This window comes from Phascolarctos cinereus, unplaced genomic scaffold (assembly GCF_003287225.1).
Source record: "Phascolarctos cinereus isolate Bilbo 61053 unplaced genomic scaffold, phaCin_HiC Scaffold_5;HRSCAF=322, whole genome shotgun sequence".
In the NCBI taxonomy this organism is placed as follows: domain Eukaryota; kingdom Metazoa; phylum Chordata; class Mammalia; order Diprotodontia; family Phascolarctidae; genus Phascolarctos; species Phascolarctos cinereus.
This window is the reverse complement of record NW_027555958.1, coordinates 227,041,740-227,055,532: the sequence shown is the minus strand read 5'-3', so window position 1 is coordinate 227,055,532 and position 13,793 is coordinate 227,041,740. Positions and strand designations below refer to the sequence as shown.

The window sequence follows — 13,793 nt, the reverse complement described above, 5'->3', positions numbered from 1 at the left end:
TGGTCAAAAAATGGGCAATTCCAGTTATCAGAACTCAAGCACCTCACTTCACTGATTCTAGTGCTAGAAAGAACCTCAGAAGGGAGATGATGTAACTCTCCCCCTCTTTTTTTCTTTTCTGGTGAAGACAGCTCTTTTCACGGACAAAGAAACTGAAGCCCAAAGAGAAGCTATGGCTTTCTCAAAGTGAAACAACACCTGATTATTAGTAGGGCCAGGACTAGAACCTAGCTCTTCCAACTTAAAATCCAATATTCTTTCCATTGAATTACACTTGCCTCCTAAAAAGGTTATTCAGCAAGAACATTCCAAAGACTACCAGAACTGGAAGGGACATCAATATCATCTGGTCCATCCAACTTCCTTCATTTTACAGTGAATACAACTTGACACTGCTTTACTAATCACTCTAAAGAAGTTGCCACTGGACTTAAAACTGAGGAGCAGCCGACATCTGCTCCAAAAGAATGAAGACTCATGATCCACAGATCAGATTCTGAGCATTTTTCTTCACGTCCAAGGCTGAAAGAGCCACCAAATATCCAAGATATAAAAATGTTGCCAGAACTGTCTCCCAAAAAGTAACAGTCACAAAGCTAAGCAGAAAAACCTGGCACAGGTACCTCAGTGCAGACTTTTGAAGAGTGGAGTTTCTCATACAGGGGCTCTAGGGCACAGGAACTAAGTTATCAGGACTAAGGGTCCCAAATTATATGTGCTTCTGGTCATCAAAATAATCAATAGAAAAAAAATCCCTTTCCAATGATCCCTATAATTCACCCTCAAGTTTCCACCAATAAAGATGTATTCAGGAAGGGCAGTGACACTGTCATTCAGAAAAAGCTGGCCAATTATTTTCCAGTCTTTCCAATCTAGATTAGCAATCAACTACAGAGATAAGCTCAGCAATCTCTCTTTCTCAAAAAAAGAATTAAGTATTTCAAAAGGTAAGAGGAAGAAATAATAGCCCTTTCACCTCCCTGAGTAGCAACAAAAATCCTATAGACACAAAAGGAGAAAGAAGAAGAGGCCCTGGCCAATGTGTTAAAAGCAAAAGGTAGAGGAGTGCTTGAAATATATCATTGTGATGGGTCACTTTTCCTACAGCTAGAAAGCAACAGACAGTTTCTCAGCATTCTGCAGGTTATATGAAGTCTTGCCATGTGATATGTGCCTTGAGGCATTGATCATTCCAAGCAGCATCACTTGGAAGAAGAAGGCCTGCTTGTGTAGAGCTGGAGAGGGAGTCTGGATTAAGAAGTTTCAATAATTCTGTTCCAGCACCAGACAAAGAAGTTTGTGTCCATCATCTACAACCCAAATCAAAGCAATGAGAGAAGTAGTGAAGAATGGAAATTTTCATATATTTTGCAAGAATGGTAGAGAAAACTGTCACTGTAAGTCATGAAACAGAAAAAGTATCATAGCTTTAAGAAACCTCAAAGGAAGGAAAGATAGGGTGTAGTAAAGTTCCAGGGCAAGCAGAGAAGCAGAGGTGACCAAAGAAAGATAAAATCCACTCCAGTCACTGTCCAGGATAAAAGCAGATATGGCTTTGGTGAATGGCTTTCACCGAGAAGCATTTTGTTGAGCTAGTTGACTTTCCTGGTATGGTCATAGTGGCAAGGATTTAGAATCAGATTAATCTCTCCTATCTAGACAATGATTTGGGAGGGCGGACATGGACTGTTCTGGCAAGGCACTTTTGCTTGTCTGAAGGAAACAGATTCAATAGCAGAACTGACTTAACCTGGAGATGTTCAATCACCTCAGCTCCTGCTACTGGCAAACTAATTAATAATTAATATTTATTAAGTGCCCACTATGTGCTAGGCACTGTACTAAATGCATATCACTGATGTTTATCTGAGCAAAAAACAGACCTATTGGTGCACTGAAGAGAAATACTCTTCTTCCTGCCAGATTCAATCAATGTTATCTAGGTATATGCACCTTGAGATGACCATTTTCCAACCAAACTTCTCTCTGGATGACAAAAAAGACAATGCCTAACCATCAATGATAACTGAAAGTATTCCATCATCTTTCTAAAGAGTAGGAACCGGGCAGCTAGGTGGAGCAATGGATACAGCACAGGCCCAGAAGGCAGGAGGACATGAGTTCAAATCCAGACTCAGACCAAACACTTGACACTTACTAGCTGTGTGATCCTGGGCAAATCACATAATTGCCTTAAAAAAATTGCCTTAAAAAAAAGAGTAGGAACCATAATCCTGTCAGTTCAATTTCAGACCCTTTAATGAAAGAAGCTACTACCATGACTGCAAACAGGTGGCCCAGGGTCAACTTTTTCTTCAGTTTATATCTATGTAAAATCTTCCCCATCCAACAACTTAGGGTGAAATGTTACAATAAAACTTAGATATGTCTTTCTCTCCTCAGTACTATCTTAATATTACCACACCAAAAACAAAATACTAACTGGACTGATCCATTCATACATATAAACAAGAATATCCCACTCAGATATAGTTATAGAAACCAAAAACAATGAAGAATAAAATCTAGGAAATCTAAGACTATTAAATCTGAGTATAATGGAGAGTTGAAGTTCATACATAGATAGGTTTTGCTGCGGGCTTGGATATTCCATAGCCAATCCCCTTATTTCTTATACAATTAGCATAACAAAGAATGGCAATCCACCTGCAACCTAGGCAGAGGAATGATCACTATAAAGTTCTACATACTCATTTAAAGTATTTCTTGTATGCTTAGTATAATAGAATAATTAAAACTATCTGAGTCTGATGGGAGAAAATGCCTTTGTGTAAACACATCTAGAAGCAGGAGAAAAAAAATTATAATCTCCTTAAGTCCTTTCTACTCAGTGATTACGAGAACAATTCTAAATGCATTCTTATCACCCTTCACATTCCACTACCTCAATTTCTTCATATATAAATACAACATTCTTTTTCTATCACAAAAAGGAGGTAAAATAACTAACGTTATTTAAATGTTCATACCATCTCATGGGGGAGGTGGGGCCTTCCTGTCTAGAATCATAGACTCAGAGCTGCACAACCTTAAAACCCTTCATCTTATTTTTTTTAATTTTTTTTGGCTAGGTAATGGGGTTAAGTGACTTGCCCAGGGTCACACAGCTAGTAAGTGTTATGTGTCTGAGGCTGGATTTGAACTCAGGTCCTCCTGAATCCAGGGACGGTGCTCTATCCACTGCGCCACCTAGCTACCCCCAAAACCCTTCATTTTAAAGATGAAGAAAGCAAGACCCAGAAAGATAAAGTAACCTGCTGGAGGTCCAATTAGTTAGCTAGGACAAGAATGCAAGGCTTATGATTACTAATTTGGTGAGCTTTCCATATACTCCTGCAGAATTTTTTCAAAACCTTAATACTTGTCTGGAGGATGATACAGATGAAATTCAAATATTCCTACTGCTGCCTCTGAAGTCTGTAAAAGATAGATATATATAGATATATAAAAAAAATAGATATAGATATATAAATGGAACGTATCTTCTTCATTAGAGGATATAGATAATACTTGATTAGAGGATACAAATAAAGTTACTAACTCTTTAAACATCAAATAAGATGCTTTAGTCTATAAGTTCATTGTGAGAAATCATATTTCAGGTCTAAATGGTTGGAAATGAAACATGTTCACTTAAATGATTAAACAAGTTAGAAAGTTTTAAGTTGCCATATCCACAAAGACCAGACCTTTCTTTCTTCAGGTGTTGTATATTTACTTTTATTTTAGTGATTTGGGAGGGGAGTTTTGATGTTTGTAGAGGGAGGGAAGGGAAGTTACTGGATAATTTCTTTGTAACAAGCCCCTTCCCCAAAAAAGCTACAATCTTCTATAAGAACTAATTAATCAGAATCAAATGTTCTCCAACTGTATTCTAAATTACTTATAGGCAGGCACAATGCCTCATACAAGCAGTACTAATTTCCAACACAACTGTTGTCAGAAATCACATCATAAAGGAGATTGCCATGAAGCGAATTCTGTCTTCCCACAGGAACAACACTATTAACTGAGGGCTGTACTCCCCACCAAGGACATCAAATAAATCATATAACCAAATGTCAAAACAGTAAACATACAACCACAAGTTTATATAATCTTTTAAACTAATAAAATTATTATTTAAGTCATATGAAATGGGAATGAATGAACTGTATACTAAGCTTCTACAAGGGACCCCAAAATACCATATAGTATATATTCATGGTATAAAAAATACATCCCTACTTATATCATAAATTTAACCTAAAACTTATCTGATACCTATAATAAACATTGAACATTTAATTTATAACTGTCTCCCCTAGAATTCAGAATGAGATCTAGATGACCCAAGTGTCTTCAAAAACTGTACAAGTTTAATACAGTATCTTTTTCTTTTGATAAACTACTATGTAACATTAGATTACATGCTACTTAAGAAAATGATCTATGTGTATCTATCCTTGTATCCCTCTTACCACAGAGACTTGCACAAAATAGAGACTTAATAGATGTTTGTTAAACTAAATTCCAAGTAAGACATTAAAAATGCTTTTTGCAGTAGTTATTTATACATGCATCTTATTTCTCCTATTAAGCCATAAATTCCTTGAGGGAAGAAACTAAACTCTCTCACAACTTTGTATCCTTCAAAATACCTAACCCAGTGTCTGGAACACAGAGATACTCCAATAGATTTGTGATCTTACTGTCTAGGAGTCAGGAGATCTGGGTTTACTTCCTGGCTCTGTCCATAACTAACTATAGTATGTAATTTCATCTACAAAATGAGGCACGATCTAGATTATCATTAAGATCTCTTCTAGTAATCTGAGTCTATTATTTATACAGGAGTGGGGAATCTGCAGCCTAGAGGCCACAAGTGGACTTCTAGGTCCTTAGGTGTGGCCTTTTGACAGAGTACAAGTTTTACAGAACAAGTCCTTTTATTAAAGGGATTTGTTCTGTGAAAGTTTGGATTTTGTCAAGGAGCACCAATTCAGGACCTAGAGGGCCACATGTGGCCTTGAGGCCACAGGCTCCCCTTCCTCAAGGACTATATAATCAGTCATACCAACTTCAAAGATGAGAGTGGCAAAGAAATATAAGGGGAAAATAAGTCAATATAAAAAATTTTAAATTAAAAAAAATTGTTTAAAAAAAATATAAGAGTGTGAACATCCGTTCTTCAGAAGTCTCACTACAAAATTGAAAAGATGTAAGGAAAAACCTTATAACTAGAGCTATTCAAAAATGGAATAGGTTGCCTCAGAAGATTCCCTCTTACTTATTAAATGACCACTTGGAAGATACATTATGGAGAACATTCTTGTTCAGGTGCTAGTTGAACAAGATAGCCCCTAATGTGCCCTCTAACTTCATGATTCTGAGTTTCCTGGTCTCACAGAATTTCTAAGACAGGCAAAAAGCAGTATCTTGAATAAACAGCTGTTGCTTTTGATTTGAGATTTCTGGTAGAAACTAAGTAATGAATAAAGTACAAGATAGATAATTTATAAGGATCACTGGATTTGGTTCTGGAAGGGACTTTTTACAGATCACCTAAGCTAATTTCCTTATTTTACAGATAAGGAACACTAATGCCCAGGGAGGTTAAATGACTTCCCTAAAGTTATAAATATCTTGAGGAACAGCCAAAATTTGAACTTAGGCCCTTGGATTCCAAATCAAGTGCTTTTGACACTAAATTTCTCACTATTCCGTACATCCTCTTTAGAACTAGAAGGTACTTCTCACTTAGTCCAACATTCTTATTTTACAGATGAAGAAACTGAGACCTAGAAGTCAACTGACCTGCCCAGTCACTCAGCTAGTAAATGTCTAAAGCAAGATACAAACCCAAGTCTTCCTGATTCCAAGTCCAGCAGTCTATCCACTACACCACTCTATGTAACACAAAGGAATCAAACCTAAGAACTAGTGTTAGCAAATGAGTGCATCAAAATCCAAAGTCAGGAAAGACAGAAACTGTTCATTTGCACTTTCCTGAAACCAAGTACAGTGTTTGCCTTGAGGTCTCTTCCTTGCTTGATTTCTTAGATATGGTGGGAAGAATGACACACCTGGAGTAAAAGGAAACCTTTGATAATTATCAGTTATGTAGCAATGGGCATCTCCCCTAACCTCTCTGAGCCTGAGTTTCCTCATTTGCAAAATGGAACTAATAATGCCTACAGTGCCTAACAGGACTGTTGAAAAAGTCGAACAAAAAAAAAGTATGCAAAGCACTTTTCTATACTACTCCAACTATAAAGTACTATATAAATATCAGCTGTTGGTGTGCTTATTATTGTTGTATGGAACTGTCCACTATAGAAAAAGGTGTTTTAGCCAAAGCACTGTTACTAGGCACATGGAAATATCTTAGCTATACAAAGCAATCCTGGTAATGGTACTCCCTGAAATGGACTGTACATGTACATGTAATACAAAAGAAAATAAACAGCTATATGCTTTTACATGGTTTAAAGACAAAGAAGGACCTAGATAGCTTTGAGGTCTCTTCCAGCTCTATTACTTAGTAAATTCAAATACATTATGCTGAAGGAATTCTATTTATTACCTACTTAATCATTAAGCTGCATATAAAAATAAGGATACTGGACTAGGTGAGAAGTGCCTCCAGTCTACACTATAAGTCATTTAGAAATAACTAAAAGTCAATAAACTACCAAGCAAGGATTTTTACTAAGTTAGTCAATTTCAAATGATAATACTATGTACTTTCATTCCAGAGACATCATTTTAATTTCAATGAGTTTAGAAGAGCTACCTTTTATTTACTTCTAAACCAATGGAATTTAAGAGGGAAAATTAACGGACAGAAGATCTAGTTTCTTAATCTACACCTGCCATTAGCCAAGTATATGACCTTGGTCAAGACATTTCACCTCACTGGAACTGAGTTTCCACATCTGTAAAATGACGGGGTTGGGCTAAAGAGTTCTTAAGTTCAAAGAAGTTCTATGGCTTTCATTCAGGCTTTTGAAACTTTGAAGATGGTTAATCTCCCTAAACCAATGGTAATAAAATTTACCACTATTACATCGAACTAAAAAAATAACAACAATAATAATAATGATAATAAATGACACTAGTTTCTGTACATGTGCTGACCTCTAGGTCTACAAAACACTCTGTATAGTTAAAAAATTAAGGTCTTAAGTCTAGATGGTCTCTATCATTCCTTCTAGCTCTCAAATTCTATGCATCTGTATGTAACACTATTGGACCACTAATCAGTAGGATACACGCTAAAAATGAGTTGTTCTACCAGTAGTGATGAGATAGTTAGTAATACGAAGCCTTGCAATCAAGGGCACTATTTTAAGGACACCAGGCCAAGGACAGTGCAGATAGAGCAGGGATACAGCAGTACTTCTGAGAAAGTTCTTAACTATTCAGAGTTGACTAGCTCAACAGGATCAGATTTTGGTCTCATTAGCATCTAATTCTAATCAAATAAAAACCTGAAATCCATGATTAATAAAAACAAACTTATTTCCAAAAGAAAAAAAAGTGTAATTTAATCTCTTTTTAACACATGGTTAGAAAGGAAGCATGAGTTCATAAATAGAGGGTTTGACCTTAGGATAAGGAAAATCTGGGTTCATGTCCTACCAAGACACATACTAGCAGGTAGGTGAAAAAGTGGGTGGAGTATTGGACTCGGAGTGGGAAGACAGAAGGTGGAATCCAATTTGGATCCAACAATCAGACACTTACAGATTCTAAGTGATACTGGCAAATTATTTAATATGTCAGCCTCAGTTGTTATGAGCATCAAATGAAATTACACTTGCAAAGCACTTTGCAAATGTTAAAGCGCCATATAAATGCTATTATTGTTAATGTTACTGTTGTTATTGTTATTATTTTTAATTATATGATCATGGCCAAGTCACTTAACCTGTCCCAGGCAACCTTCTAAGATTATGAGTTACAAGTACAGGAAATTTCTACATTGACTAAATCACCAGTCGGCATCAAAAAACTTCTGATTTAACCATGTGACACCTGTAATTTGTTAAATTACTTTATTATGCAAAAACAAAAGCTTTTTTGACAAAAGCTAAGGGACCACAGATTCTGAAAATGAAAATACTCCAAGCTAAAAAGTACACTACCAAAATGGAGGTGAAGAAAAAAAGAAAACTAACAATGAAATGAATATTGGTTAGTTAGAACACTGGAATTAAATACCTGATCCTAAAACTAAATCTGGCATTAATTTGTGGCATGATGCTAGGAAAGTGAAGTCACAACTACATTGTTCCCCAATGTATCTATATATAAATAGGAGAAAACATAGTTACATAATTTGAACTATCACATTTGAATGAGAAACAATTTATAACTAATTACCAAGCAACCATTACTATTTCTAAGGCAGGAAACTTCCCAAAGATTTATCAAGGATTTTCTAAATTCATCATAAGGCACCTTGATAGGAGTAAGGCCCTTAAAAGTCATCTAATCCAATCTAATCCAATCCCTTCAGATAGACAGGATACATAAATTGATCTATGTAATCAATGTATATATGTGTGTGTATGTATACATAATGCACATGCACACACATAATATCCCTGAAAGGTGGTCATCTAGCCTCTGCATAAATTCAACCAGAGATAGGCAGAGCCCACAAATCATACACTGCCATTTCTCAACATTTCTACTTACTGGAGGAGTCTTTATATATTGAACTGCAATCTGTCTCCTGGTAATATGCAGTCTTAGTTCTTTCCCCAGAAGCTACAGAGTAAGTCTAATGATTCCTCCTTTAGATAACACCTTTCAAATATTTGAAAGGAGCCATTGACTACTGTGTCTTGCACAGTATACCTATTCCACTGACCCATCACTCTATTTCTTAGCCAGTACCAAGTAGTTTTGATGATTGCTGCTTAATAATACAATTTAAGTTCTGTAACAGCTAGGCCACTTTCTCCCATATTTCTTTTCATTAGTTGCCTTGATATTCTGGATCTTTTGTTATTCCAAATGAATCTTGTTATTATTTTTTTCTAGCTCTATAAAATAATTTTTGGTAGTTTGGTATAACACTGAATAAGTAAATTCATTTAGGTAGAAATGTCATTTTTATTGTATTAACAAATATTTCAAATATTTGAAAAGAGCCATCATGCTCCTTTCCTCACCTTGCTTTAGGAGAATAGGATCTTCAAAGCTAGAAGGGCCCTTAGGAACCATTTAGTCTCTTGTCCTAGGTAAACATTGGTTAATCAACTGTTCACTTCATATAACACAGTATTTCAGGCTCCTTACCATTTCTGGACCCTTCCAGTTTACCATTTGCCTTTAAATGTAGGTTCAGAACTGAATACAGTATTTCAGAAGCTGTCTGATCAGTATAGAGAATGTACTTAACAATGGAGCTCTGGCTGCAAAAAAGAAAAAACTCTGGACTATAACTCTTCTCCAGAGTTACTAATGATCTCTTAAATATCAAAGTTAGTAGCCTTTTTTCAGTCCTCATCCTTCTTGACCTCTCTGCAGCCTTGGACATTGTCAATCAGCCTCTTCTGCCTGATAATCTCTAGGTTTCCATGACATTGTTTTCTCTCCTGTATCTCATCCTACTTCTCTGACTGCTCCTTCTCAGTCTCCTTTGCTAGATCTCCATTCATGTCAAGCCCTCTTACAGTGGATGGTCCCCCAAGGCTCTGAGTCCTGGGGCTACTTCTCTTTTCTTCCTATCCTGTCTCACTTGGTGATCTCATCAGCTCCCATAGGTTCAGCTATCATCTCTATGCTGATGATTCCCAGATCTACTCATACAACCCTAGTCTCTCTCCTGAGCTCCAGTTTCATACTACCTTTTTGAAACCCGGATATCACATCTGCATCTCAAATTCAATATATCCAAAACAAAACTCATTTTCTTTCCCCCAAATCCTTCCCCTCTTCCCAACTTTCCTACTGCTTACTATAGAGGGCACAACCATCCTCCTAGTCACACCCAGGCATATGGTCAGCACCCATGACAACCTCAATGTCATCCTCAGCAACTCACTCACACATCCCACATAGCCAATCTGCTATCAATCTTGTCATTTCTTCACTCACAACATCTACTGCATGCATTCCCTTCTCTCCACTCAGACAGCCATAACCTTAGCTCAGATCTCATCACTTCTAACCTGGACTATGGTTGGTCTCCCTGCCTTAAGTCTCTCCCCACTCCAATCTAATCCATCTTCCACTCATCTTCCTAAAGTGCAGATCTGGCCATGTCACACCTTCCCCTTGCTCAATAAACTCCACTGGTTACCTATTACATCCAGGATCAAATATAAAATCCTCTGCTTGGCATTTAAGGCCAATCACAACCTGACCCCTTCCTACCTTTCCAGTCTTCATAGACTTTACTGCCCTTCATTCACTCTATAATCCAGCTACACTGGCCTCCCTGCTGTTCCTCACACACAACACTCCCATCTCTCCACTCTGTGCCTTTTCACTGGTTGTCCCCCATGCCTGGAATGCTCCCCTCCCCATTTCCATCCCCTCAACTTCATGGGCTTCTCCAAGACTCAGCTCAAATCCCACTTGTTTCAGGTCTTTCTGGGTCTTTACACACATCCACACATCCCCATTTTCTTCACTTCGAGGTTACCTTTCATCTACTCTATATAATCTTGTATGTACATAGTTATTCACATGTTGTCTGTCTCATTTCATTGTTAGCTTTTTGAGAACAGACACAAAGGTTTTGCCTTTCTTTGTATCCCCAGACCCTAACAAAGTACCTAGGACACCATGCACCTTAATAAATGCTTGTTGACTGAGTACCTTGTAGTCAGATGACCTAGGTTCCAGTCCCCAGACAGCCCTGTGACCTTAGAGAAGTCATAATTTCTCCAGGCCTTATTTTCACATTTGTAAAATGTGAATAATGATATCTGTGCTACATATGTCAGACAACTGTTATGAAGACCAAACGAGTTCATAGGATCGTATTTTCAGGGCTGGACGTGACCCTAGAGGTAATCTAATCCAAGCCTCCTTTTTACAGATGAGAAAACTGAATCCAGAGGGGTGAAATGCCCAAGACCACATCAAGAATAACAGAGCTAGAATTTGAATTTAAGTCCTCTGACTCCTGGTCCAGTGTGCTTTCCACTGCACTATGTTAATACTGGTAATGAATTCTATAAAACACAATGCACATAATTCTTCCACTCAAGTGCTATTCTTATACCTTGTAGAATAGGGGTAACCCTAAGTTTTTAAAAGGCTATGGAACAGGCCACAAGACATGAGAGGTATAACACAGAAAGCTGAAAAACTTTCCAATATAATGAAGTCTTGAGGGCAGAGACTTCCCTTTTCGTATTGGTATCCCCTAGAATCTAGTACAGTGACTTGCACAAAGTAGATACTTAATGTTTGTTGACGGGTATGAGTATGGGATCAGTGATAATGTCTGTCCTCTGATGACTAGTCAAAGTTTTAATATTCGACAGAAGGCTTACTACTAATTAATAAATTTTCTTTTGAAGTCAAGCTATAGTCAATCTAATAAGAATAGAGGAGTGGATATCTGCACTGGGATAAGGGTGTAAAGCCACACTAATGAAAAGAGACAATCACAAGACTTAATTCAGGCTCTCATCACTCCTAGCCTCAACTATTATAATAGCTTATTGCAAGTACTTAATTGCTCTCCCTGCCTCAAGACTTTCCAATCCATACTCATCACTTCTGTTAAAGTGATATTCCTTAAGTGCAGGTCTAACTTTGTCACTCATTGAACTCCAATCGTTCCCAATGCCTCTAGGATCAAATATAAATTTCTCTACTCAGATTTTAAACCCTTCATAACTTGTTCACAATCTACCTCTCCAACCTTATTTATTACACATCACCTCACTTTCCACACTCTATGGTCCAGACAAATCAGACTTCTCGCTGCTACTCAAAAAAGACATTCCATCTCTACCTCTGTCTAGTCATGGATGTTCCCCAGTCCTGGAATGCATTCCTTCAACTCCCACAGGTGAGCCCCTAGTCTGCTTTGAAACTCAAGGGCCAAGTTCCACACGAAACCTTTGCAGATCCCTTTCCAGCCCTCCTCTACCCCAAAATTATATTGCATATACTCACTTATGTACTGCCCCCTCCCCTTTGAAATGCAAGCTCCTAGATGCCAGGACAGGTTTGTGAAGTCAGAACCGAAAGCACCATACTTGGCATACAGCAAGATTGTAATAAATGTTTGCTTACGGCACTAAGTAATCATTAAGGAAGTTCAAAATTTCACAAACCTCACCCCCAGACAAGATGGGCACAGGACTTGAGCGTCGGAGGACCTGGGTTCAAATGTTACCTCTGCCACTTACTACTACCCTCGTGACCCTGAGCAAGGCACTCAATCCCTCTGGATTTCACTGTTCTCATCTGAATAATCAAGGGGTCGGACTCGAAGGTCCCCTTCCAGCTCTCCCTCGCCCAGGCAGGGTCCCTTCATTAAAAAAGAGCTTGGAGCAGTACCCAGCTACGACCTCCTCTGGCCCCGAGGAGCCCGCCGGTCCTCCTTTACGGCCAAGGGCAGACGCCTTTCTGCCAGCAATGCAAACACCAATGACAGTGCTAGCTCCCACGCGTGCATCCCCGAGCGCAGAAGACCGGGAGGAGTCACATGGGAAACACCAGCGGCCTCCTCTCCCGAGCTCGAGGCTCCGTGAACAAGGGGGGGGGGAAGGGAAAGAGGGCGGCGCGAGCCTCCGGGGAAGGGGGACAGGGGGCGGCGCAAACGCTCGGCGCCCGCTAGCCCCGGCGCGCGCCCGCCCGCTAGCCCCGGGCCAGCAGCGCCGCTCCTCGCCCCGCCCCAAGCGCGGCCGCGGCTCCAGGCGGTCGCGGGACGCCAGACGTTCCTTTCTCCGCCTCCCTCCCCGGTCACCATCACGGCCCCCCCTCACCCCCCCAGCCTCCCATCCCCCTCCCTCCGTATCTCCTCGCTACAGGCTTCCTCCCCCTCCAACCTCTGCTTTAATGAACCCTTGGAGGGGCAGCTGCGAGTCCTGCGCCGCGGAGGTGGGGACGGCCGGAGCTGGTGCTGTTCCCGCCGCGGCTGCCCAGGACACTCTTCCGGGGGCTGGGGGGAGGGGAGTGTAGCAAAGGCTAGGGGGCGTCTGAGGCCGTGAAGGGGGGGGATCAAGATGGCGTAACCTCTGCTCTTGTGGTGGGGGGAGGAGGTGCGCGGTTGAGACTGTGCGTGGGAGGAGGCAGAAGCAGGAGGTAATGACTGAGGACTCCCCCACGCCACAGACCTACAAAGCACTGAGGGGCGGACGCATGCGCCTTCTGCCAACGGGCGTTCGCTGCTGTCTGTCGAGCTACTTCCGCCACGCTCCGACGAGGCGGGGGAGGGTTGGAACCCGCCGCCTGCGGCCATGACCGCAGTGCTCGCCAGCTCAGGCTCTGCGGCAGCGGGTTGGTGGTTAAATTCCCAGGAAGGTAGCTGGAGGAGTGGAGAGGATGGAGGTGTTTGGGAACTGGCCTCTAAGGAAGGGTCGTGAGTTTTCTAGGAACTAGGTTAGGAAGTAAAGGGGTTGATTTTGATTCTTATGAATCAAATCAATAAGCATTTATTAAACGCCTACTGTTTACTGGGCTCTGTGGTGAGCGCCAAAGGGCGGGATGCGGGCTTCAGCTGGATCCAGGATGGACTCAGGGACCTGGGACCCCAGGGGGTAGATTGAGGCCGGGAGTCCAGGGAAGTCAAAACGTGGTGTAGTGACTGG

At 40.2% G+C, this 13,793-nt stretch overlaps 1 protein-coding gene across 3 annotated transcripts in view; it reads right to left on the bottom strand.

Moving 5' to 3' along the window:
• Positions 1-13,332, bottom strand: part of SUPT3H (SPT3 homolog, SAGA and STAGA complex component) — a 652,600-nt gene extending 639,268 nt beyond the window's left edge. Inside the window, exon 1 of one of the 3 annotated variants that reach the window (XM_078155335.1) lies at positions 13,032-13,332. The gene's annotated coding sequence lies outside the window, so the exon portion shown is untranslated. Of the gene's footprint in view, positions 1-12,540; positions 12,782-13,031 lie in introns of those variants that run through there. The other 2 variants (XM_020993836.2, XM_020993835.2) reach the window with 2 other exon arrangements.
• Positions 13,333-13,793: the final 461 nt, after the last annotated feature.